Source organism: Leptodactylus fuscus, chromosome 3, assembly GCF_031893055.1.
Source record: "Leptodactylus fuscus isolate aLepFus1 chromosome 3, aLepFus1.hap2, whole genome shotgun sequence".
In the NCBI taxonomy this organism is placed as follows: domain Eukaryota; kingdom Metazoa; phylum Chordata; class Amphibia; order Anura; family Leptodactylidae; genus Leptodactylus; species Leptodactylus fuscus.
In genome coordinates, this window is record NC_134267.1 from 181,284,254 (window position 1) to 181,309,625 (window position 25,372).

A 25,372-nucleotide genomic window follows, 5' to 3' on the forward strand; every position below is an offset into this window, starting at 1 on the left:
TGTCAGGGCTCCTGGAAACCTATCTATAAAACATAGTGTATAATACTGGGAACCTATCTATCAAATTCTATTCAGATCCCAGAGTATAATAGATTGAGGCCCAGGAAAGGAGATAAAAATAAACATAATTTATACTCATATTCCCTTACCTCTTTTTGTCCTCCACATGATGTCTGGAGCTCTTTCTCGGCCTCCTCAGTGACGACAGTCATGATACTCTGCGTTTCCTTGTGACCGCTGGTAGCCTAATCACAGGCCTCAGCGCTTATAAAATTGCGCCAAGTTATTATGGGGCACTGCTCTTCATCTTCAATCTGACTACTTGATTTCGCTATATCTGTCTCTGTATTCAGCTTCATACATACAACTTTATGGAGCAGGGAAAGTTTGAGTAGGATTCTCAGGCTGGTTAATTGATTTATTGCCTTATTCTGTGCACTGTTAGCCTCTACAAACCTAGCGGTTTAAAAAGCACATAGAAAAGCAGAATGTAAAAGCAGCAATTATTTCAGTGTCTCTTTTATCCCCCTCCCCTCTTCATAGATTAATATATAGAAAGTAACTCTGGCTGATAAGTGGAGAAGAAAACATATTTCTTTAATAAACTATATTACAAGGTTTTCTATATTAACCTGTACTATTGATTTGTGAAAAGCTGTTTATAACCGGAGGTTTGCTTTAAGGGATCTCAATGAGAAACATCAGTTTTATCTGCTCAGCTGTAAGACAGTGGTCTGTAACACATGTCTCTTCAATGCTGAAAAACCAACTCCCATCATAGATTATAGATCAATGCCATAGCACCTTCCTCCCTAATGCATCATAGGCTATATATTGCCTGCTAGTAAATAAAATGGAAATATATGGATCTATAAAAATCCTTATGATAAACATATATATATATATATATATATATATATATATATATATATATATATTTGACTTATATCCATGATAGAGTGGAAACATAATCTTGTTGCTGTCTCTTTAGGTTGATTCAGTAACTATGAATTGATCCTGACCGTCCCTTTCCCATTCTTCAAGAGTCGGCGTCTCCCCTGTACTTCTTTATGTCAGAATGCTGCAACATCTCTTCTATATCTCTTGAGGAATATTTATTATTTCGGGTTATTTTGCTCACATGTGCTTATATTTGCCATATGTTGTAGGGTACTGCGTATTTAAGTCATTTCTCTGTTAAGAGGATTTTTGGCAGTAGATAAGATGTATAGGATTATTTCACTGCCTTTTTGCTTTGTGAGGTACAGATGTTCTACATGTGCTTGGTCTGGGGCTGGCCTGGCTCTTGTACTTACTAAAATAACATTGAGCATGGTTTTACATAACCCTGGGAAAGCTTATGTCACTACCAGACTCGCTGTACTGTATACAGGCTTTTAAGACATATTTCACGTCTTCTACAGCCTTGTTTCAGAATATCAGAGCAATCTGTTTAACCAACACCTGTTCAAGACAAAGGTCTCATGCAGCAAATTTGTAAGTGTAATAGACTGTCAGATCCATACCGTCTGGCATTCACTAAAGGCCTGTGTCCCCATTCTCCCTTAATCTCACCTAGAATTCTTCCTTTTGGCATCTTTCTTTAGTAGAATCCCGTCCACTCTGGTTGTCTAAAGCAATTACCTAGGAATCGTAAGCTGCCGTATTAACATGAGTAAGGGATCTGCCAAAAAATGGCACCCAATTCATCATAGTAATTAACACATGAGAAATAACATATACAACTGAATAAACTGTACCTCTATGTAGAGCTGCCCTTTTTATTAAAAAAAAAACTATTTCTATAGTCAATTCACAATATTATTGCGCATATTGGTGCTCCTTTTCTGTAACAGTGACCCAGATTTACTATATAAGGTGCGGCAAGAAAATGAGCAAAAGTCAACATGGTCCATTTTTGGCGCAACACGGTGTATCTCAGCATCTGCAATACAATTCAGCTTTTTTTAGACAGTGGGTAGAAGCAGGGTGGCAAACTAAGTGGGTCTGGCCAGTTGAAGAACCCCTCCTCCCTCTTGCTGAATGATACTATGAGGTATCACAATACTTATACAGATGAGATATACACTCACCGGCCACTTTATTAGGTACACCATGCTAGTAACGGGTTGGACCCCCTTTTGCCTTCAGAACTGCCTCAATTCTTCGTGGCATAGATTCAACAAGGTGCTGGAAGCATTCTTCAGAGATTTTGGTCCATATTGACATGATGGCATCACACAGTTGCCGCAGATTTGTTGGCTGCACATCCATGATGCGAATCTCCCGTTCCACCACATCCCAAAGATGCTCTATTGGATTGAGATCTGGTGACTGTGGAGGCCATTGGAGTACAGTGAACTCATTGTCATGTTCAAGAAACCAGTCTGAGATGATTCCAGCTTTATGACATGGCGCATTATCCTGCTGAAAGTAGCCATCAGATGTTGGGTACATTGTGGTCATAAAGGGATGGACATGGTCAGCAACAATACTCAGGTAGGCTTTGGCGTTGCAACAATGCTCAATTGGTACCAAGGGGCCCAAAGAGTGCCAAGAAAATATTCCCCACACCATGACACCACCACCACCAGCCTGAACCGTTGATACAAGGCAGGATGGATCCATGCTTTCATGTTGTTGACGCCAAATTCTGACCCTACCATCCAAATGTCGCAGCAGAAATCGAGACTCATCAGACCAGGCAACGTTTTTCCAATCTTCAATTGTCCAATTTCGATGAGCTTGTGCAAATTGTAGCCTCAGTATCCTGTTCTTAGCTGAAAGGAGTGGCACCCGGTGTGGTCTTCTGCTGCTGTAGCCCATCTGCCTCAAAGTTCGACGTACTGTGTGTTCAGAGATGCTCTTCTGGCTACCTTGGTTGTAACGGGTGGCTATTTGAGTCACTGTTGCCTTTCTATCAGCTCGAACCAGTCTGGCCATTCTCCTCTGACCTCTGGCATCAACAACGCATTTCCGCCCACAGAACTGCCGCTCACTGGATGTTTTTTCTTTTTCGGACCATTCTCTGTAAACCCTAGAGATGGTTGTGCGTGAAAATCCCAGTAGATCAGCAGTTTCTGAAATACTCAGACCAGCCCTTCTGGCACCAACAACCATGCCACGTTCAAAGGCACTCAAATCACCTTTCTTCCCCATACTGATGCTCGGTTTGAACTGCAGGAGATTGTCTTGACCATGTCTACATGCCTAAATGCACTGAGTTGCCGCCATGTGATTGGCTGATTAGAAATTAAGTGTTAACGAGCAGTTGGACAGGTGTACCTAATAAAGTGGCCGGTGAGTGTAGATGTAAATGTAGAGAACATTCAGAGTTTATCTGTGTTTACATACAGAGATAACAGATTCCGCTTTGCAAATTGCAATTAGCTGAACTGATTGTTTTTCCAGCAGAGCAGTGAGTGATGTCACTTGTCCTATCTCACAGGTTTGTGGTTATGGTAACACTGTGTAAACAATGGGAGGAATAAGTTTACATAGCAGGCAAACAAAGCAGAATTTCTAAAGCAATATATTTAGTAAAGGTCTTTAGTTTACACATGCTACCAGTATAGATAGAATCCTTGAAATGGGACAACCCCTTTAACAAAATGAAATGAACAAACAGAAATCTAAATTACATCAATATTTGGTGTGATTGCCTTTGTAGGAGGAGTCCTGGATCTAGTCTGTCTGGTTATACATGATGAGACAGAAGGATTTGAGCAAGCCTCCATCTACAGTGGATCTCTTCTTAGTTCTCCAAGATGTTTGTCTGTTCACTGCAGAGTTCTTTCAAAACCTGTCTGCAAGAGAAGAATTGCTGCTTTCTTTAAAGGAAATAATGGTCACACCAAATATCGATTTATTGATTTTGGGCGGCACCATATTTTTCAGACTATAAGACGCACTTCCCCCCCCCAAATCTGGGGGGAAAATGGGGGTGCGTCTTATAGTCTGAATGTGGACCCGGCATCCCAGCAATAGAACGGCGGATGCTGGGGCCTGCAATGCTGCAGGCCCCGGCACCTGTGCCGGCGTCTAAAGCCCCCTTCCCGGCATCCGCCGTTCTGTTGCCAGGATGCCGGGTCTGTAAGAATGAACGGCTCTGAGGAAGGAACATCTCGTTCCGAAACGCGTCTGCGTTTTTAGGGGGTTTTCATTTTCCTTTTTTTCTGTGCTATGTCAATTTTTTGTTATTTTATGACATTTTTTCATTAAAAGTTATATTTTATCGGAGAGCTGTCGGACATCTTTTTCTTCATGTTTATTGGATTACTAGACACTTTCGGAATAGAGTGTCTGTGCCGTGCACCCCGAACATATTATACAGCCTATGGAACCAAGATATATATGGGTGAGCTGAGCTTTCTTTTTTGATTTTTTTTTTCTGTAAGAATAATGGTGGCCACTCTTCTGCAGAGTGGTTTCCATAGCAACCGGGTCTCTGCTATACGCGGAGGCCCAAAGCTAATGCCCGCAATTAGAATGCATTCTAATTGTGGGCATTAAAACTTAACCCCCCCTTCCCCCCAAGGTGTATGTAGAATACACCCCCATACCTTTAAAGTTGCAGGCCGGCTCCTGTGCGGCGAGGTCGCAGGAGCCGACCTGTTCCGATGACAACCGGGAGCCTACTGAAGGCTCCCAGGCCTGTCATAGCTATATTACTATGACCAGCTGTAATAGTAATGTAGAAAATCTTCCATAGACGGCAATACACTTCTATTGCCATCTATGGGACTTGCAATCAAATGATTTCAGGTTCAAGCCACCTAGGAGGAAGGGGCAATAAAATAGTGAAGAAGAAAAAAAAGCTTTAAAAATATAAAATAAAATAAATAAAACTTCTAAATCACCTCCTTTCCCTAGATTACATATAAAAGTAGAAAATTACTGTGAAACACATACACATTAGGAATCCCTGTGTCCGAAAATGCCCGGTCTACTGATATTTTTCAAACCACCATGTTTTTTTTTCCACCGTTTTGCCTCTGATTTAAATAAAAGGTGATCTAAGCAATAGACATTCCCCAAAATGGTATAACTAAAAAGTACATCTGGTCCCGCAAAAAAAAAAACGCTTTCCGTACAGCTGCAGGGTTACCTGTCAATGTGGCCTTGCAGCTGTTGCAAAACTACAACTCCCATATATTAAATATTTTACCATTTTTTTTCTTCAAAATTTTTTTCCCCTATTTTCCTCCTCTAAAACCTAGGTGCATCTTATAGTCCAGTGCGTCTTATAGTCCAAAAAATACGGTAATTACTTTATGCTGGGACCAGTTTAATGTAGAAAAACCACCAAAAAAGTCCAGAGCTGAGAGAACCAGTTACAACCTGAACCCAGAACTGGGGGTTTGTAACTTGCAAACTGAAAGTGAAGAGACCCAAGAGTACAATAATTTCACTTTTGGTTCTATCTGAACATGCTCACGCCATAATGAATCTTTAGGCTAAACCATCTGAACCCGAACGAGTTTTTGGGGGTATACTTCTCTCTAGACAAGTCCTGTTTAAGGCTAAGGTCTCATGTGGCGGGCCACAGTAGGAAAAATTGTGACAGCAACGCATTGCAGTTTTCCCAGCAGCGCTTTTCACAGAACGCCTGAGGTTTTCACTGTGGACTTTCTTCTTCTTTTTACCTATAAGGAAACCACCAGAGTTTCTGTAGGTATAATTGACATGCTGCAATTTCCAAACCATGATGGTTTTGCTGCACATATTATTCCACAGTGTTTGGATGAGGTTCACTAGAAAGCCATTCACTTTGTAGGGACTGTAAAATGCATTTTTTTGCCATGGCATTTCCACCGATTACAAACTGCGGGCACGTGGGGCCCCAGCCCTAGCTACACTCTGATTATTTTGATATATTTCACTCTGCAATGGAAATGGTCTTTACACAGCTGAATTAAAGGGGTATTCACCAACTTGCAGGCTGTTTGCTCTGTTCACTTCCTGGTTTTCTTGGTGAATTGGTGGGTGGGGTTTCACTTGCTGTCTCACAGGCAAAGCCAGCTCTGCTATCTCTCTTCATAGCAGTACATGTTTGCAGTCAGTAATGAGGGATGGTTGTAAATAAATTAGCACAGTATCACTGGAAGATGCACAATATGAAGCTGATGTAGCAGAGCTGGATTTGATAGGTGATGAGAATCCCAAATTTACACGCTACAGGACCAAGATTCAGCTTGCAATAAACTCCATTTTAGGTCTGTCTTTACATACAGAGGTAACAGACTCCCTGTCTCAGCCCTTATCAGCAAAATTCAATTAGCAGACCTGATAACTGGGAGATAAACAGCTCAGAAATACAAGCTGCTCCGAGAACTCAGCCCCCTCCCCCCTCCTGAGAGCAGGGAGCTACATCACTTGTCCTGAGATAAGATCATCCCCAGGTCTGTGGTTATAGAAACACAGTGTAAACAATGAAGTGAATAATCTCAGATGGCGGCCAAACAAAGCAGTTTTGATGAAGCAATGTATTTAGGAATAGGCTTAAATCCATATAGGCTAACAGTACAGATAGAATCCTTGAGATTGGACAACCTCTTTACTGCTTTGTGCTCAGTGAGAACTATTACGGAAGCACTATATTGTATTTAGAAGGTGTTTTTGATTATTACCTAAACCTAAATGATCTCTTTACACTTCGCTGCTAAACTTTCTGATATCAGATCCTCATGGAAAGAGCAAATCAGCAAATGTATAATCCATAAAACCGCCTGTCATCATTCATAGAGCATCCTGTGAATTTCAGCTGCAAGTTTAACAAATGATTCCTTTGCATGCACAGCATAGAGCAGCGACATATGTTCTGGAGAATAGACTGTGCAGGAGTATGTGATAATTGGTAACTTGTATCTCCGGGCTGGCGAGGGGAGAAGAGAAGAAACTGCAAGAAAACGGACGGCTGTGGACAGATGAAGCGATGCTAGTCATGGAAGAATTATGGAGTTGTTTATATGAAAGTATGCATTAATAAAGAGGGGTTAAGTATCCGTGAATGGCAGGACTCCTTCATTGAGAGACAGGAGGTCGACAGGTATAAGGGCAGAACATCAGGTTGTTTTACATGTCATTGCTATGCTATGTAAGGCTTGCAGCCCTGGCAGCTGTCTGTGTGAATAGTCCTCTGCACTGAATCACATGTGTCTGCTCCTATGATATATTACAGATACGGGTGACTGAGCTTTCCAGCAGAACCATATATGTCATTATAATTTTAATACAACTTTTTACAAGCGTGTGCCACATCCTGAGTATTTCATTTCCAGGAATGATAACAGCACAGATAATACAAAACATCCCCAACTTGTATCACCATGTAATTTTTAGGCCCAATATGCTGCTCTTTTTCCAATGTGGGGATGCAGTTACATAAAAACTCATTTGCTTTGCTGTGACTGTAAATTACAATCATGCCTACGCAAACTCTGGCATTTTCTGTACAGGTATAATTGAAGCAGAAAGTCTGTAGAGGAAAACTCTGTGGACTTTCTGTGAAAAGTACTACGGGAAAAACATGATGCGGTTCTGCAACCCTTATAGGCTGTGGCTCGCTATATGTGACCTTAGTCTTAGGGAATTATTGCACCCCATCAAATAATTTCACTTTTTATTATTTATGTGAATATTTTTTTCATAGAATTAAAGAGGACTTTTCATGCGCACTGACATTTGTGGTATTATACTGGTAGAAAGATGACAGTACATTGAATTCTGCACACTTTGCGCCCCAGTGCCAGTTCTCACTGCCATTAGTTTAGGTACCAATATAACTATTACTCACAGCTTAGCATTATCTTTTGGTTGTGAGGAATACCCCCCTGGCAGTACTCTTCCATTCAGAACTAAAATCCATGATATCTCTGGCACTGGGGCACATACTAGGAAAGCTGAATTGAGTGCCCTGTTCTAGCGGTGTATAATACTGCATATCCCTGAGGACATGAAAGGTCTTCTTTATAATATGCTCACATTGCAACATTCATAACGTGATAAGATCATAGAAGATTTATTGCCTATTCCTTCAGCTGTAAAGTTACTGTACACTTCACTGTACACTCAAATCCTATTATGTGCAATAATATTATGTAGCCTTTCTCTTGTAAGGTCAGATGACTGTCCCCAGGCTTCTCCTCCCTTCAGTTTCTGGGACAGGTAGTAGATGTCTGACAGCTGACATATTGGATCCCATGAGGCTGTGTTTTCCCATCTTCCTCTAAGATTTCCATGGCAGTCAATCAGAATAAGAGAATCCAAATCCCTTCACTTTGCAGAGACATGATGATGGATTGCATTTCTATTTGCAAAATGAGAAACATGGTCTTTGTATCAGTAACTAAATTTGTCCACCAGGGATGTGTCAGATAGACCTGCACCATGGAGAACATGGAACGCTGGAAACTATAGTTTAATAGTGATAACAGGGAGGGAGGAGGAAACTAGTTTCTCTTCCTGTGTGGGTCTCAGTAGCAGTCAATATAGCAGACATCCTGAGCCACAGCGGCATAGAAGGAAATGGAAGACACTGGAATCTTTAGTAAGCAAATATACATTATTTATATACACCCAAAAACCGATCCTAATCATGTGTGACAGCTGACCCCTCACTCGTGCCATCTACCCCAGCATACATAGCACCACAAATGAATTCAGACCTCAATAGAAACCACTAGAATCATTCAGACCCCAGAGCCAACCCCTTAATTATTGCAGACAGCAGACTAGTCCCCAAAATTAACTGTCACCAGGACAAACCCCTCATTAAATTCAGATTCTAAACCAGACTCTCGAATGAATTCAGACCCCAATACAAAATATTAAAATCAGAGCAGACCTCAAAATTAATTTAGACCCCAGGACAGACCCCAAAGTAATTCAGACCACAAACCAGACTCCCAAATTAACTGAGACCCTAGACCAGACCACTAATTTAATTTAGACCAAAGACCAGACTCCCAAATTAATCACAACCCAGACTAGACTCATTATCTAATACAGTTCCCCGAGCAGACCCTTATATATATTCAGACCAATAGATAGTAGTCGATTAAAAGAACTGTTTTATCCTAATTCTTTTCCATCATTTTTAGGCTACCTTCACATTGCCTTTTCTCATTTTAAATGCTTGTAAAAAAGCCAAGCATTTCCAATGTTAGACTAAGGCCCCATGTTGCGGAAACCCAGTTTTTTTGTTGTTGCAGATTTTGCTGCATTTTTTGAGCCATAGTCAAGAGGGCTAGATATGGAAAATACGTAGGAAGCTCTTATACTTCTCCCTTTTGCTCAAACCACTCCTCCACTCCCATTCATCTGGGCCTATTGATAGCGGAAAGTCTCAACTAAATGCCAATACAGGACTTCGCCATACTGTCGCCGGTAGCCGCCGGCAGGAAATTGGCAGTAGAAATAGAAGAGGAATTCCTCTTCATTTTCTGCTGGGTGACAGGCCCCTTATACACTCATTGACAAAAAATATAACGCACCAACAAGAAAATTGTTGGAATTGAATAAAGCTTTCTATGTGTGAATATATGGTGATGTATGTAATTGATTACAATATTAGCAGAGAAAGGATAGATTTATTCTGGAAAACTGTACAATTGAAAGAAAAGCTTTAGTACCTTGTTGGGCCCCCCTTTAGCCTTGAAAGAAGATGAGATACATTTGGCTATGGAGACATATAGCTTCCATATCTGGCACATTTGCCCACAGATTCTGCTGAAGCTACGTCCCAGCTGTCCCATGAATGCTTGATTGGTGATAAATCTGGCAACGAGGTGGGCCAAGGAGACAGAAATCTTTTTTTTCTTTTTTAATGTAGCTTGTGAGCCCCATATAGTGTTCACAATGTACATTTTTCCCCTATCTGTATGTTTTTTCTGTAGATTGGGAGGAAATCCACACAAACACGGGGAGAACATACTAACTCCTTGCAGATGTTGTTCCTGGTGGGATTCGAACCCAGGACTCCAGCGCTGCAAGGCTAACCACTGAGCCACCATGTTGCCCCAAGGAGGCGGAAATCTGACAGAAACATTCCTGGGAAATATTTGCAGTATGTGGGCAAGCATTATGCTGCTAAAAATTCCAGTTGGAAGCCCTTCCATGAGAGGCAACACTTTGTGACCGCAGGATGTCCCTCGTATCCCTACTAGTGGTGACTGTCTGTCATACGATATGTAATGGCACACAGATTGGCACCTACAGTTGCACCTTTTTTTTGGTAATCCTGGCACTTTCTTACAAAGAGCATGGGTGGGACTAAATGAGGAGAAGCGGGGTCTTCATAGTTGGATACATCTGAGACTATTTATCCCTTAAGTACTACCATGGTGTCTATCATAATGATATGTGTATGATAGTGGTGTATGATAGACACCATGATAGGACTTAAGGGTGTTTTCTGGTTTTGTAAGTTAAGTTACATTTACATGACAGGGAATAATGTTGGTGTGACATTTGTTTTTTTTAACGTCACATGGCAGCATTAAATTTAACATCAGTGAATGGGGGCTATTCACATAACCATTATTATGACTGTTATTTGTCTGTTTTAAACAGATTTCTCCATATACTCAAATGTATGAAGGATCGGTGAAAACAGGTGTCGCTCGGGTGCAAGACGGCTGTTATAAAAATGGACATTTTTCATGCCCATTTTGGACCCTGATCACCTAACTCCTATATGCAAACAGCCAATAAACCAGAGATTTTCAATGGAATGTCTTTTAGTATACAGGTGATATGTATAGTATCAAATTCTAGCCATTACTGCCGTTATAAACTGCATTGTGTAAACCCAACCTAAAACACCTGTTGTAATGAATGACTCCAATATGTCAGAACTCAATAGTAAATGGCCTATATGTGATGTAAGTTTAATACTAGATGTGAGAAGGTTTCTGATAAGCAGAATATTCCTAAAATAGGTTGTAAATAATAGTAAATCAGCAATCTGTACTGAGCCATGTATGTGAACAGGAGGGAGTACAGTAGCCAAGGAGAAGGTTATACGTCTCGGTGAGCTTGATTTATATTGTCTGTCTGACAACCAGTAAAGTGACAGTTGACAACTGTGTTAGCGGAGGCATTCTGACAGCGGCTATGTTATAATAAGGAGTATTCTATATTTATACAGGGTAATACCTTAGCACGTGACAACACTATGGCTTTATATCAGGATCCGTGCAGTAGCAGTAACACCTGTTACTATCATGAGGCGCAGCCAAATACTCCAAGTTCAAATGAGGTCCAAGTAAATATGAGGCGGCTTTCTGAAATGAAATCCATCTGATGAAGTTGTGGCTGGTGATATATTTACATGCTCACAGCTGTATATTTATACATTTACTAATGGAATGATTTAGTATAATTATTTACTAGTAAGATTTTCTTATTATATATGCTAATGTATAGTTTACTGAATCTTTAAATGCTACATCTAAGCCTTGCAAAGGCCCCGAGACTGTAACAATTATTAGACCAAGGATAGGCGTAAAAGGTTTGTATAACAGGACGTCTTACTACAAATACAAGATACAAAAGATGTCAGACATGTATATATAAATCTGCATGCTTAGAATTGAATACTTGCACACATAATAGAAGAGACCACACACCATATGCAATAACTGACCATATGCAGTAAATGACCATATGCATTAAAAGAACAGATTGATGTGTAATCCATTACCCCAAGTAGTAAGATAGGAGATCGATGATAAGACGAACAGGAATCCCATATCCTCTTTTTGAACAGACCAGTGTACAAGCTTGCAGCCACTCCTTTCAATCTCTATGGTACTGCAGAAGACAGATGAGTACAGCACCCTCCTCGCCATGTCAGTTGTATAGAGTCTGAATGGAGGTTTACTAAAACGGGTTACCTGGAACTCCTATTCTCATAATTGGTTGAGGTCTCAGAAGTGCAACCCCCGATGATCAGACACTTATCTGGGAAAGTCATTTTAGGCTGAGGCCCCACACTACAGAAACACAGCTTTTTTTTGTTCATTGAGCTAAAGACGGGTGGATTGAGCAGAAGTATAAGGGTCAGTGCACACAGAGTTTTATGGCACTGATTTTGACACTGAATCCACCTCAAAATCAGCCTCCAAAAAAGTCTCCCATTAGGGTACATTCACACTAAGTTTTTGGGCGAGGATTTTGGCGCTGAATCCGTGTCAGAATTCACGTGGAAAAAAAGCCTCCCCATAGAGTTCTATGGGTTCTGCTAGCTTTTTTTTCTGCACACAAGTCAAGCACCAGGTACAGCCACAACCCAATGTTAGATGCTGTTTAGGTCATGGCTGTAGAGTCAGAGTTGGAGTAGTGGAGTTGGAGTCTGGCCTAATTTTAGGGTGGAGCTGGAATCGGAAAGGGAATTTCTTCAAAATAAAATGAATAATTATTTTTCATTATTGCAGAATTAATTCGATGTACAGTTTGTTACATATTTATTTCCATATGAATCCAATCACTAGTTTGTATTAGAGGATCTTTACTGTTTCTGACAGACCACGGCTGTCAGCCATTTATGAAGGAGTCAGATTAGGAGCTGGAGTCAGAGTTGGTGTGGTATGGTGTATCAACCTCCCAGCCCTTGTTTGGATAACCAATGAAGCACTGCAGTGATCATAAGGAAAGACTATCAATAGTACAGCCTCGCAAAAACCCTTTATCTAGTTCTGGAAAACTTTGTGATGGTGACCTCCCACACAGCATTTTTTGGAAAAGTACCAAGGCAGATTTTGATACAGTTTTTCAGTCAAAGCCAGAAGTGTGTGCAGCAGGAAGAAGACATGTAAGGGTCCATTCACATGGAGTAAACGCGCGCTCATTTTGGCACAATACACGTGTAAAAATAAGACTCCCATTGGCTTCAATGACATTTTTTACATGTGTAAAAAACACGTCTAAAAACACATTGCGTATTTTGGCGCGGTTTTTTACACGTGTAAAAAATGTCATTGAAGTCAGTACGAGTCTTATTTTTACACGTGTATTCTTTACACATTACAAAATGAGCGCACATTTACTCCGTGTGAATGGACCCTGACTACCCTTCCTCTATATGTCCCCCATTTCAATCCTTTTCTGACTTTGGGTCAAAAAAATCTAAATTGAAAACTGTCAGAAAATCTTTAGTCCGGGGCCCAACATATTTGCAGTCAGAGCAAAGTTGATGGGATTCTAGTGAATTCTTTCCCACTTTGTGGTAAAAACTGCGCTGCGGACCTGCGGCGATTTCCAAAACTGTTGTAATTTTGGAAATTGCAGCATGCCAATTATACCTACGAAAACTCCGGCTGTTTCCCTATAGGTATAATTCAAGCAGAAAGTCCACATAGGAGACCCCTGCAAACGTTCTGTCCATAGTGCTGTGTGAAAAACCGCAATGCGTCGGCGCTGTAGTTTTTCCTGCAGCGCGTTTGTGCTGCGGCCTGCTACATGGGGCCTTAGCCTGTGTTTTTCCACAAAAGTTTCCTTAAGACAAAACAACCAATATGATTAAAGTCTTGAGAGACTAGCTTCTTATATTACCCAAATTCGATGATACTGTATGATGTCCTTTTCTTATACCTTCCTTTACCCATCACCAAGCCACATTCAGTCTGTCAACATCACTGCGGTTGAATGCACAGTTCTATCACTATTTTTTACATTTCTCCAATGAATTCATTCAGACATCAAAGAGACTCATCCATTATATATTGTAATGCAGTCTACTGAAATGAATACATCAACCTTTATCACATTTCTTAAGCTTCAGTAAAACGTAAAAAAAATCTTCTTTCTCTCCCTTGTATCGGCTCTGAAATAAAGTGAACAGTGATAAAGTTGCAGGAGCTGTCACAGGCGAGGGTACAATGTACATGACAGGCCTTTTGAGTGTTTAACCATAAAGAGCTCAGATCCTAAGATGAATGTTTGATGACAATGCCATAGGAGCAGGATTACTAATAATGGTATATATACGTAAATTAACCAAGTCGTGGCCTTTTTCTTCCTCCATCTTGAGAAATACCTTTTTACTTGTTTTTATTCTGCCGCACTGTAGAGAGATTGTCATGGCTCACATCATTCCCTATCTGAATGGGGATCATAATTAGAGATGAGCGAGTAGTGAAATAGTTGAAAATTCAAAATTCGAATCGAGTAGACCTATACGATCGAATATCGAATCCCATTATAGTCTATGGGGAAACAATGCTTGCTTCAGGGAAACCAAACTTCGACCAATTGGAGTCACCAAGTCCACAATGACACCTCAGGAAATGCCAACACCTTGGAATGCAACTGGGACAGCAGGGGAAGCATGTCTGGGGGCATCTAAAATGCCCAAGTCCCAGTATTACCCCACTATCACAGCCTATCAACTGGACACTCCAAACTCAATATAACCTCTATGGAAAGTGAAAAAATTCTTGGAAACCTTCTTTCCTCTACATTAATATGGACAGAAAGACAAATTTTAAGCTAAAGAAACATTAGCATGCACCCCTTTAAATCACGTTGCCCATGACAACCACAGACGACAGGCAAGGGGGAAATCTCTGTATGTTAGAAGTATATACTGAGCTCAAAACAGGTATATAACAGGCAAGGTATATAGAGCCCAAAATTCTCTGTATGTTAGAAGTATATACTGAGCTCAAAACAGGTATATAACAGGAGATGGGCAAGGTATATTGGGGGGGAAAGGTGGTACGCAATTGGAGCCCTAACAAGGGCTTTTGGTAAAATTAGTTGCAAAAAGATTGTATATACAGATGGTGTATATATACAAAAGCTGTATATACAATCTACAAGCAGTGGTAGATCTAAGTTTAGCTCTTATAATTGCTGTTGGAGTAAGATTCCTACCTAAATAATACTAATTACTAGCTAACCCTGCCAGAAAATCTATCCCTGTCTAATTCACAATCGATCTGACACCCACTATTCTTATAAATTCAAAGTCAGATGATTTAGCCAGACCTTTTCCCATTATTTTTAGATGCCTACGTTTTCCGGCTTCCTATCCCACCTCCCCTGCATAGTTTTTGGTGTAAAAAAAAGTGCCAGGGAAGGTGGGAGGGGAAACAAATTTTTACTGCTTTTACAGAGTGGTATTCGATCGAGTATGAATATTTCGAATACCATAATATTCAATCGAATACCTAATCCATCGAATACTACTGGCTCATCACTTCTCATAATCTAAGTCCTATACCATACACTAAAGTTGCCGTACACAATATTGTTGGGTGAGCTACCTGATATTGGCAGGACTTTGTGTCTGGACATATACCGACTATAGAATTCGGTAGAGTGAAGGTTTGGGAAGTTGGTTTCAACATTGCTTTTTAAATTAAGATGCCAATGGATGTGTCTGGAAATTACTTTTCTTCTGTAATGAGAACATATATGCTCAGTCAAGTACAGCATGCATGTCGGGAAGGACAACTATCTAATTCTAATGTGCATATTCAATGGAAGGCCAATGTCATAGAAAGATAATTAACTTTTTTTGAGTTTGGAGGAAACCAAAATATCCAGACTTGAACTTAGGACTTCAATTGCTATAATAATTTATAGCCCCCTACCAAAACAAACAAACAAACAAACAAATAAATAAATAAATCAGAAGTATAGGCTCTGAGCTGTGGTCTTCTGCAGTTACATGGACTACATGATTTAGTATCCATACTTACTAACATTTAGAACTCCAAATTCATGACATTCAACACCTACCTCCATAACTGCTCTCGGAGAAGCCAGAAAACCCCAAAATGACCACTTTGGACTAGATTTGAATAAAACTAGCTTCTTTGAAATCATTTTTCTGGAATTGTTGACAAGTATGGACAGAGGTGTAACCTGAAACTTCTGGGACCCAATGTAAAATCTGTAATGGGGCTTGTACATATTTTGGGCTATTTAGAATTGTGGTATATTTTATGTGGTAGAAGTACCTTTGGGGCCCTCACAGATTCCAGGGCCTGATAGTAATTGTTACCTCTTCATCCCTCTATAGCTACAGCCCTGAGTATGGGTGACATGGACACCATTAAAGCTAGTCTTACCATTGATGATGGTATATGGAGGTGGGGAAGGGCATAATGTTTTCTGATTCATCAGGGTTCTCAGTTTCTCCCTCTTTCCTTAATTTAATCCATATTTCTTCTTACTGTAATGAGTTTGTAATGAGCAGATCATTAGCTCATGCATAGTCTGAGGCTGCATATAGAATTGTAATAGAGCAACACATGTAGCAGTCACAGTCTATAGCTAGGTCATAGACAAGTAGGTATACATGCTATATTGTACATGCAACTTTCATGAGAGTGTTGTGCAAAGAATAGTAAAACATGGACTTTAACTAGAGGTGTGCAAATCGTATGAATGCAACTCAACATTCAGCAGCACAAATCCATTGATCTTCAATTGTCATCGAAGCCATCTACCGATTTACAACCTAACCAAGGCATAGACTGAGACTGCTTAGTACACATGAAAACAAAGCAAAGAAAGTAATCATTATATACAAATAAATCTATAATATCCAGGGTATGTTTATAAATATGTATCCAACCGTGTTTATGTGTTAATACACTGAACATACTGTGTGCATGGAAGATGTGTGCTAACATAAATATTCTGGATTTGCATAAATACTACTGTGACCTAATTGAGGACTTGAGATGATCCAAAAGTGCTATGCTCTCTAGCTGTAAATGAATAAAATATGACAAAAGAATGTTGCATAAGTTGACTCATCGATCATTTCTTAACCTTCATAAATGACTTCCTTTGTAGGATCCAAAGCTGCGTGGTTTCACATCAACTCCAGATGGGAAAAATATAAGTATGTATTCTGAAACAGGAAGGTCCTTTCTTCTGTGTTACATTCCACTGTCACACTTCCACTTCATTATAATTATTCCACTTTATGACAGTTCTTCTCCATAAATATCGTTCTCAGACGTGGCTGGAAAAGTCTTGGAATGATGGAAAGCTTTCGCTCTGTTTAGTCCAAAAACTCTAATTTGTCATAATATACAATAAATCTTACTATGTACAACAACGTACAACAGGGCAACATCCATTAATCAATGGGAAGTAACCACATGGAATTTACCGTAATGTTTTGTTGCTTGTTGCTCTGTTATTGTTGTTCATTTCTTAAAGATACATTGTAAAAGTACTCTAGTTCCTACTCAATGCCTAGATACGACTCGGCACTACTGCCATCAAGTAACATGTTTCCTCCATTGGCTGGTCGACATACAGCGGTGTCACTCACTATAATACATATCCACATATAGATTTCAGGGCTATTTTCCATGGCTCCTGGCTGAATAACCACATGTTAAGCAAATCAAATGTCTCAAATTCAGTGGGACATCCTGGAGTCCTACAACTCTTCTAGAACACAAACCATCTGTGATCTTCTGTCTTATTTGTTGTTGGCCACTCATATCAAAACAGAGCATAGAACAATTCAGGACAATATGGTCCATTGGCTGTAATATGCATGAAATGGGTATATATAATATAGTTTTTTAGAAAAAGGGCAGAATGAAATAAGCATTATTCACTTCACCAACTCCTCGCCAAAATGTCCCTCTAGACATTTACTAAATACTGCTCAGCCAATCAGTGCCTGAGATACATTACCAGTGTGATCAGTGATTGGCTAAGCAGCAACTTCCTGTGTATCAAGAGGGAACAGGAAATAGAAAGCAGTGAGGGATCATGGAAAAATTGGAATCACAGTAGTGGAGAATTGGTAAGTAATGTTATTTTTTTTTTTTTAGTTTTGTCTAAGCTCATTCTACATGGTTTCTAAAATAATGTATTCAATTGGAAAACACCTCTAACCATTAAAGGGGTTGTCAGAGCTTAATCTTTTTATGGTCTAGCTTCAGGATAGGCCACATATACTTTATAGGTGGGGTGGTGGACAGCCAGCCCCTAGACTGATCAGCTGTAAGTAGCCACTTCCAGTGCCCATCCTATACACTACAAAGGGCTGTAAATAGAAAGTTCCCCTATATAGTCTCTGGACACAATAATTGCAGCTCACCTCCCATTGAAGTCAGGGGGAGGGGAGATGCAGTGAAGCTTTCTACTTCTGGTCCTGTATAGAAAATAGGATGTGCGCTAGAGGCTTATCTTCCAAGGGGGGGGGGGGGGGGGCTGGCTGCAAGTCCCCCACTGATCAGGTATTTATTGATAGGTTATAAAAAGTTGAAGCCCAGGAAACCCCTTTAACATCACGTGCATAGTGCCAAGGATTTCCATTCTTGACTCACCCCATTATCAAAGTTCTGTTGATGTTATTGTAGGCCTAAAACCCCATCTTTCTTTGTGGCATATTTTGTTGTAGTTTTTTTTAAGCCAAAGCCAGGAGTAGATTGAGAAGAAGGGAGAAGTGTAAGAGCTTCCTATATCATTTCCGTTCGTTTTATGGCCATTCTTGGCTTTGGCTCAAAAAATGCAGCAAAATCTGCAACAAATAAAGGCTGCGTTTCCGCAACATGAGACCTCAGCCTTAGAGTGCTTGTGTTTTGTGAGATGAGTTGTAATTTTTTTGGCACTGTGTTAGGGCCTAGTCGATATAAAGCATCATTAAATTGCTATTCATTTTATTTTTTTGTTCAGAATGCAAAATAAAGTATACAAAGCTTGGTGGCACAGAAAACCCGTACCTTGCTTTTTTTCCCCATATATAAAGCCTTACTGGACTTGCCAAATATATATTTTTTTCATTTGTCTCCTAGTATTAAGGAAGGAGAATGGATGAGAATGAATTATCATATCATGGGTCCAGAAACTCAATGGGTGGCCCTGCCTGGTTCCACATCATAAGCAGAGTTTATGGTCTGAGAAACTAAATGTGGCTGTGTATGGCCATATCATACATATTTACCAAATTTTATGGCAAAAGGCATGTCTCTAAATTGCACAATCTGTAAATATCGACTCTCAGAATGTCCATAGAAACAAATCAATTAGATATTGTAGAGGCATAATGAGCATCTTTTATTTAGTACCTTTAATTGTTTAGTTAGACTGATAGTGATGCCAGAAAACTTGTGCTGCAGAAGAATAACATTACAGATGCTTTATCAGTGTCAGGAGGCGCATTTTGCCCTGAAGTCTTGGTTTTCCAAACATATGCAATTTCTAAATGTTGCAAACATGTTCAGAAATCTGTTTGTGGACTCACAATGTAACTTCATATAATATAAATAATAGCTGCTCTAGTATAATCTTCCCAACCCCTAGCCCACAGGACACGCTACGTGCAGACCTGGAAATATTAGTTTGCTTTAAGTGCTACTGTGTCTTATTACTACATTATAGCTAATCACACCACAGTATTTGGCAGCCTCAGCCGGCTACATCAGAAAGCAGCTCAACATGCCATGCCAAAGAGGACAACATAACATCTGATATGAGCTGTGGCTACCCAACCTTATGCCACCCTTTTCAATCTGGAAAACTTTGATTCTAAATTGAAAGTGTTGATTGACACGACATTAAATGCAATCCATAATATACTAAAACCCTTCCCTGCTAGGGCCCCACAGTCATCTTCCATTACTCAGAGCACAAGAAGTACTGTAAGAACTTGACCATTCTACATATGTAAAGAGTCTTCAGGGTACTGGACCGATTGAGTAGGGAGGACTATGGGTAAAGCGCGTACAAATCCAATCTTTCTCAGGAATCTTTCAAAAACTTTAATGTATATTGATCACAACACATTTCGGACTGAGTCCTTTGTCAAGTGCAATTACCAGCCAGTTTTAAAATGCACTGGACAAAAGACTCGACCCTAAACGCATTGTGCTCGAAACACATTAAAGTTTTTGAAGTATTCCTGAGAAAGATTAGATTTGTGCTTGCTTTACCCATAGTCCTCCCTAGCCGATTGGTCCAGCACCCTGAAGGCTCTTTACATTGACAATCACACCTCTCTTGGTTAGTGTTAAGGGGAAAGTTGCTGCCACCATTCTTAGGCTCATTATATGCTGTTGTGGTGTTGTGACCTATCACAACACCAAAAGGTAGGAGGCCATTTATGTCAAGACTTACGCTAGGTTCACACTAGCGTTCGATCTCCGTTCTCAGCTTTCCGTCTTCTGCATGCAGAAGACGGAAAGCTGTCAGACTGGGTCCGGCCATGAGCGGTGGTGAGCGTTTTTTGCTCTCCGCCGCGAAACCATTTTTTAAAAAATCGGGCACAAAATACTGCATGTCCGACTCTGTGTCCGATTTAAAAAAAAACGTTTTGCGGCGGAGAGCATAAAACGCTCACAGCCGCTCACGGCCGGACATCTTTCAAACCCATTCAAATGAAAGAGTCCTGCAGGTTTCCGTCTCCTGCCTCTGTTTTGTGCAGGAAACGGAAACCTGCAGAATGGAGACCGGGCACAGATGTGAATGAGCCCTTACTCCATCCTACTATTTAAATTATTACACTATATCGGCACTTGGTTTTCCCCTTTTAGTATTTCATTCTACATATGTGACAGAGCATACAGGCCCAGTGGAGTCACCTTTGCTTGTTGCTAGCCAAAATATACCCAGGCCCTGTTTCACAAACACTGAGAATTTGTAACCAGACCAGACATCTTATTTTAGGACACGTAGCAGAAATCATAAGAAAAAAATAAACCAATTTCTATTTTGCAACTGGATGCTGATACCTGTGTCCGCTTCAGGCCTCTTCCAGCCTCTGTTTGACATCATGCTGCTTGACTGCTCATATGACCACTGAGGCCTCAGCCATTACCATGGGACACATGATGTCAGCTGGAGGCTGGAAGAGGCCTGAATAGGCTGCAGAAGCACAACCTAGGAGAGGTGAAGCAAAGTAAGGGCTCGTTCACACGGTGTAACGTGCCGCGTGATGTGGCACGTGTACGCCGTGTGACCCTTTGCGTGCCGTACACGCTCCCATTCATTTCAATGGGAGCGGGGATCGTATGCGCCGCGCCAGTTTGCGGCCGTGCATTTATTCACGCCCGCAAACTAGCGTGGCGCATACGATCCCCGCTCCCATTGAAATGAATGGGAGCGTGTACGGCACGCATAGGGTCACGCGGCGTACACGTGCCACATCACGCGGCACGTTACACCGTGTGAATGAGCCCTAAGGGCTCGTTCACATCTGCGCCTGGCACTCCGTTCTGCAGGTTTCCGTTTCCTGCATAAAACAGAGCAGGAGTCGGAAACCTGCAGGATTCTTCATCACCCATTAATTTGAGTGGGTGAGAAAGATGTCCGGCCGTGAGCAGCGGTGAGCGTTTTATGCTCTCCGCCGCGAAACCGGGTTTTTTAATCCGGACACAGAGTCGGACATGCAGTACTCTGTGTCCGGATTAAAAAAAAACTGTTTCGCGGCGGAGAGCATAAAACGCTCACCACCGCTCACGGCCGGACCCGGTCTGTGGTTTCCGTCTTCTTGCATGCAGAAGACAGAAACCACAGAACGGACTGCTGAACGCAGGTGTGAACCTAGCGTTAGTATATGTGTTTGCTATTTTCCCTCACTCTGCCCCCATTATGCCTAATATACATTGTTTCTGCAGATATCATGGACATGTGCCAATTTTCAAAAATGCTTTCCCATTGCAGTTTTTTCTGCAAAGTGTGGATGGGAATAGCCAGAATCCCATCTACTTTGCAGGTTTCTTGTAGGCCCCTCACCTTTAAAAGACAGGAATTTTTCAGGATTGTTGGGACAATCTTGGCAATTTTGCTACTGTTGTCAAGTTTATTGCATGGTATAGCGTGGCAGGCTAATATAGCACATCATGTGATGTGAACAGAGCCTATGTAAGATAAGAATAATATCTGTGTGTTTTCAGAACTGGGTAGTGTATGCACAAGATGGCACTCTGTACTGTATGCAGATTTAGTCTTATGTTCAGTACTTTTTATTGCAGATAATATTGTGTTGCATGTAGCAGAGCAGACATTCTCCTTACAATGGCTTATTATGAAGGCACTCGGGAGTGATATTGGAATCATATGGGTCAGTACCAGTTTTACAGGACTTTAAAATGGCGAGGATCATTTTTTAATGCTGCACATGAACAGCAATAGAAAACAGATGAGGTAATAACATTTGCTCATTTAGCCTCTCAATAAAGTATTCTTCAAAGCTTTAACATAAGAAGTGATTACATTTTGGCTCAGTAATCTATCCGAATACTACGGTTATTGACTCCTGATCAAATTGGCTGCCTATATTCCGACTACGTAATGCTCAGCGCAAGTGCTTCAGTCCTACAGATGCCATATACATCACAGGTGACATCTGTTCTTCCAAAATTGTTATGCTGCAGGCCCAAACACATATATACTTTGCAACCATGCAGAAATCCATTAAATCAGAGAACAGAAAAAAAGCAACCCCCTCCCCCCAACAAAAACTAACATGAGAAACCAGAGACAGAACTGGCTACTTAAAAGAATAGATACAGTGATTATTTCCGTCTTTGCTTAGGGCTGTACCAACTGTTTATAATTTACTGTTTGGCAAGCTGGGTGTTCTCATTTCACTCATGGTTCAGGAGTCAAAAACATATGCTACCTTTTGTAATGAGCACTTCTGAAATGTAAAAATATCCATATTCTTGTCACTGAAAGTGTTTACGCAAGAGCAAAATGCCCCAACATCAAAATAAATCAGGAAGCCTTCAGACTTTATATTTCCATATGCTCGCTCCGTGCAGTGGAAGAAGAAAAAACTTGAGAAAATGTAGCTTAATTAAAAACAAAAATTAAAATAAAGGAATCTTTTGTGCTGACAAGAAATGTACATGTTTGAAGTTTATCGACATTTGCTGTAATGGTTTTTAGAAATTCCGCTGCTTAAGATTATTGGCGCAGTTCGCTAAGCGGTGCTATGCTGAGGACTAAAAAACGTAGCAAAAACAATTATTATGGACACAAAGATTGGATAAAGAGATAGATAATATAGAAATCGAAATATAGGTACACAGGCCATATCAGACCCTTGGCACACCACTAAGCTGAACAGAGCAGGTCGCCTCTTAATTAGATTCTATGTACACCGATAGTCCATATCAAAGACTAATAACTCATATATGAAGTAAGTAAAAGGCATAATATATGGTATCAGCAATAGGCCCCACTGTTAGCCCCATAGGTTCTGATGTGACTGGGACTAGAGATCATTCCCACAAAAAAAATTCTTGAGCCCTCTGGAATGCCAGTGAGGCCTTGTCAACAGAGCCAGAAACCTATAAGTAAATGTAGTGTGTATTTATATGTAAATGTGATAATATGTTAATTAGACCCTTAGGCTCCAGATGTCAATGTGCTAGACGTATTCTTAACAGCTAGAACACTGGCCCATTATTGCCTATGGCTCCATACTCACACCCATGTCTTATCATGGGGCCGTGAGCCTGGGCACAAAACTTAGGACAGGTCTTATCTCTGGCTGGGCTCACTACAAGAATGAATGGGCATGGGTGACACACAGATATCACCTATGTGCAGTGCCTTTTAACCATGGACATGCAGTGGTGTAACTAAAGACTTGTTGGCCCTGGTGCAATCTTTTACCCCCTACCTCATCACTACAGTGAATTCTTGATTCTTGATAGAGAAGGACGATAGAGTGGTCAGTGGGTCAGAGCTACAGAGCTCCCCAAGAATTGAGTAGTCTTCAGAGATCAGATTTTGAGTACTACAAAGAAAGTAACCAATGAATATCCCACACAATTGAACTCAGGGAACCTGAGGCAAGATTGCACCTTCCATGAGGTGACCTAAAGTCATGGCCTCAGGCGGCACCTCATGGAATCAACTGGGGATAGCATTTTTTTTTTAATCAGCCGCTACTTATTGTGTTATTGCAATTGTCATATACTATGTTGGCACATAAAAAGGGGTCATATATTGTGTGGGGCCATAAAAAGGGGTTAAATACTGTATGGAGCCATAAAAAGTAGGATCATATAGTGTGTGTGTGTGTGTGTGTGTGTGTGTGTGGCAAAAAAAGGATGTCATATACCATGTGTTGGGCTAAAAAAGGGGGGGCATAAACTGTATGGTGTATCTGAAAAGGGGGTTGTATATGGTGTGGGAGTCCAAAGAATGGGGGTGTTATGGTAGCCAAATAAGGGGATTTTTTGATCTACTAATGTGGGCATGTCCTAATTAGGAGGGCCTCATCGCATAACCAGGGATAGCCGGGGTGGGTATCTATTTTTTTTTTCTTTTTTTTTGGGGGGGGGGGCGACTTTCTATAGTTCACCTTAGGGAGCAGAGAGGCTAGGTTCCTCCCTGACCTAAGGTAGCTCTTTCGGTGTGTTAGGGACTTTGCATACCATGAGCAGAGAGGAGTTAAGAGAGTCAGTAACAAGTCTAACCTTAACGTTGATACATTGTGTGCAAAGCATCCATGTACATTATTGTGAAACCAGAGACTGTATAACTGCTTAGCCAAGGACTACTGTTGTGTACTGTTGAATGACAAGGTCAGTTAAGCTGTTCAGTTAAGTAACCTTAGCCATATATGCTGTCTCCGAAGAATTATCTAGGTAATCCCAGGAGACCATGTGTGGGAGGTGAGTGAGACTCTCTCTGCACCAATGTGCCATCAAACATGGGATGTTCTACATGTTGCTCATAGGTGTTTTCCTGTGTTCCTTGAAAGACAATCTTGTAAACAGCTCTAAACCACAGCTAAGTGTTTCCAAAACCACGATACCCGCATTACATTATACATGCATAGCGTATGGCAAAGATCAGACACAATCTATCGATCTATCTATCTATCTATCTATCTTACTATGCTTTTTTCATCAGGAAATGAAGTTGGAGTCATAACATTGAGGATGGCTCTCTACAACACAGCAGCCAATTTGGACAAGCAACCTACAGTGATAACGTGGAAGAAAGTATAACCGATGAGAAACTGGATGGCATATAACTGTGTAACTGATAAAAGCAGGCTCATCATGAGAATAAAATAAAGAAATGGATACTCACACTCTCTGCCACTGTCCGCTCTTCGGCTCGTCTCTATTTTCTGCATATCACCTCAATTCACAGGAAATGCCTAGAAATAAAGGCTCAGAAAATAGATGTAGTGCCTTGACGAGAAGTCATCCAATTTTGCATTATACTATACAATAACGTATATTGAGTAACTTCAGTTAAATTATGAATTACATTTATTTGCTGAAACTGAAATATTATTTGGGCTACTCTCAGGCTTCATATTGAAAGCTGTTAATGCTATATGTATTCAACTATTTTCTACGGTTTTACTGTGTCATCTTTGACTTGGATTTTTGATGTTCACCTTCAAGAGTAGAGTAGA

The 25,372-nt window shown here is 40.6% G+C and overlaps 1 long non-coding RNA gene across 1 annotated transcript in view; it reads left to right on the forward strand.

The window, feature by feature from the left end:
* LOC142198059 (uncharacterized) overlaps positions 1-25,025 on the forward strand; it is a 49,089-nt gene extending 24,064 nt beyond the window's left edge. Inside the window, exons 2-3 of the long non-coding RNA XR_012715340.1 lie at positions 16,813-16,861; positions 24,856-25,025. This is a non-coding gene — a long non-coding RNA (uncharacterized LOC142198059). The remainder of the gene's footprint in view (positions 1-16,812; positions 16,862-24,855) is intronic.
* The last annotated feature ends 347 nt before the right edge of the window (positions 25,026-25,372 follow it).